Genomic DNA, 2,953 nt, shown 5'->3' with positions numbered 1-2,953 from the left:
GTGAAGAGGTTCCCTAATTTTGAACAAGGCATGCTTATTCTAGGGCACTGAAGTAGAGCAGAGAGGGAAATGTGACTCAACTTTTTCACAGAATCTTCTTAAAGACACCCGTCTAACCAATAATTAAAGCAATTCTAAACATATTAACCCACCCCTCTTCAATCCTTAACACAGCATGATACAGTGAATCAGTGGATGCTATAGCCTGGTTTTTTGTGTTTGTTTCTGTGAATAGGGGCTTGGACACTTAGAAGCTGCATGACTTAAACTTAAGGCAAGTTACTTAACATATTTGCCGAACTCCTCGCGCACTCTCAGACTCCACTTCGCTATCTAGCTCTGCCTGTGGTGCATGGTCCGGCCTCTGCCTCCAAATGACCATCTGGGGAGGTGGAAATAAGTGTGGGGCCTGTGGGCGGACCGTGTGCCACGCGGAAGAGGTGTGTGGCGGAAGGAGCTTCCACCACTGCTGCTTTCTGTGCATGGTTTGCAGGACAAATTTAGATAGCACAATAGTAGCTATTCATGATGAAGAGATCTACTACAAATCCTGCTTCGTAAAGAAGTATGGGCAAAAATGCTACGGCTAAGGCCAGGGCGTTGGCACGCTCAAGATGGACAGAGGTGAGAGTCTTCAACTGCACAGACCCACAACAAATCCAAACATTTCTAAATTTGCTCAGAAACCCGGAGGTGCTAAGTGTTCCAGATGTGGGGATTCTACGTATGCTCCTGAGAAGATCATAGGAACAGGAAAGCCCTGGCACAAAAACTGTTTCCAATGTGCCAAGTGTGGAAAGAGTCTTGAATCCACAAGTCTCACTGAGAAAGAAGGTGAAATCTATTGTAAAGGGTGCTATGCAAAGAACTTTGGGCCCAAGGGATTTGGCTATGGCCAAGGAGCAGGAGCCCTTGTTCACGCTCAGTAAGGGTATAAACCCAGAACCGAGATCACACGCTGAGAATACCCACGCAATCTAGGCACAGATAAATCTAACACTAAACTGCTGTGAAGTTCTACCAGCACTCATGTACTGTATGTTGCCCCATACTTGGGTAGGCTGGCTGACTAGTAGGAAGAGAGCACTGTATCTTTTTGTTTTATCCATCAGCATTTTCAAGAACCATTTCTTTTACCTTTTAAATAAAACTTCAGCTTGGAAAAAAAAACAAAACAAACGAAAAGCCATCTTTATGTCTTTCTTTCTCATCTGTAAAATAGGATTTTTAAAATAGTGCTTATCTCATGGATTAAATGAGTTTATATCCATAAACTCTTGGAATAATACTTGACAGATAGGTGTTTTTCAAATAAAATGAATAATGTGTACATGGATCTCTTATCTGAATGCTGGTCTCACAGGCCTGTGCACAATTCTGATTAGGTCTCTCTGTTGAGTCAAATGTTCAGGTCTACTATTTGATTTTTTTTCCTACTTACAAGCCAACAAGTTAGCTTGTTACTTTTCCACAGATGCTGGGAGAAGATAAGAGACATCTGAGTCAGAGAACAAAGAACTTTTTTACTCAACACAACATAAAAAGCATGGCCATCAGAACATTTGTATCAATCCCTCTTGCCCCCAAGTTCCATGCGTGTGATGTGAAGGAGCCCAAATAGATGCCACACATGCAGAGGGAAAACAATGAGCTTGGGGAACCCACTGCTTTTCTAACAGGCGACAAGCTAAGCCTACTCTGTCCCAAATGGAGATGTTACTTCATCCCTCAAGATTACTTGCTGCAAACACAACCATGAAAAAGAGCTTAGGTAATGAGTGGTGTGGTAGAAAGCCTCTAATGTGGCCCATAATGACTCTTGCCTTCTGGTATTCACTCCTGTGGGTAACTGCCTCCAGTTGACTGTGGGCTGGACTTATTGCCTCATTTCCAACTAACTGAATAAAGCACAGTGGTGAACTTCTGCTTCCAAGATGGGGTTATAAAGAGATTGTGGCTACTGTCTTGGGCACCCTCTCTCTCACTCACTCTGAGAGAAGATAGCTGTCATGTTGTGAGCTGTCTTAAGAAAGACCTGTTTGGCAAGGAAAGAAGTCTTTGGCCAATAGATGAGGCCTGCCCACAGCCACATGAGTGGGCACGGAAGTAGAATCTCCTCCATTCAAGCTTGGAGATGACTGCAGCCCTCGCCAATGCCTTGACTGTAGCAGACCCTGAGCCAGGGCACCCAGCTAAACTGTGTCCAGATCCCTAATCCACAGTAACTGTCAGAAAATAAATGTTTGTTGTTTTAAGCCTCTGTTTTGGAGTAATCTGTTACGCAATAATAGATGACACAAGTGGTCAGGGCTTTGCATTCTTGGCATACTGAGCATACATAACATGCAGGGGCGTAAGAGACTCATAGATAAGTATCTCCCAACAATGAGGTAAAGCTACAACCTCTGTAGGTAGGCAATGCCATTTTCCTAGAAGAGGGCTGACATGCTTAGTGTCTAGCCATCTAGAAAAGAGTCAGGTGATGAGTTTAGAAACCAGAATTTGGAAGGAAGTCCTTAGCTGGAATTACCAATCTTGGGGGTTATTTTTGAAGACTTTTGCTTACTTGAGAACATGGGGCAGGTAGGAAAAAAAGTGGTTTGTGCTTCATGTTTGCTGTGGGAAGCAAGGTAGGGAGGAATCCTTTCATAGTGTCAAATGCTGAAATGCCTATACTACATTTAGCGAACCACATTATACAGTTGTATATTACTCCCTGTATTTATTTGTTTTATGTTCATCTGGAGCCCTTTGAAAACTTTTGTTTAAATATTTCCCATGGTCTTATCTGTACTACAGGGGATTATGAGGTAAATGCCTGTTTCACAACATTAAAAGGGAAGCAATGCCCCCTGGAGGCCAGAGTAGCAATGCTCAGAGACACCTCTGAAGGTAGAAGAAGCTAGAGTAGGCAAGGGAGATGCCAAAGTTCTTTATAAATGCTAAAAATTAA

General features: G+C 43.0%; 1 pseudogene; it reads left to right on the top strand.

Moving 5' to 3' along the window:
* Positions 1 to 374: 374 nt before the first annotated feature.
* Positions 375 to 942, top strand: LOC129084019 (cysteine and glycine-rich protein 2-like; annotated as a pseudogene).
* Positions 943 to 2,953: the final 2,011 nt, after the last annotated feature.

The sequence above is a fragment of the Pteronotus mesoamericanus genome, unplaced genomic scaffold, assembly GCF_021234165.1.
Source record: "Pteronotus mesoamericanus isolate MK-2021 breed Mesoamerican mustached bat unplaced genomic scaffold, CSHL_Meso_final scaffold_174, whole genome shotgun sequence".
NCBI classification, from domain to species: Eukaryota; Metazoa; Chordata; class Mammalia; order Chiroptera; family Mormoopidae; genus Pteronotus; species Pteronotus mesoamericanus.
Note: the sequence above shows the minus strand (reverse complement) of the source record. Positions and strands in the feature narration are given on the sequence as shown.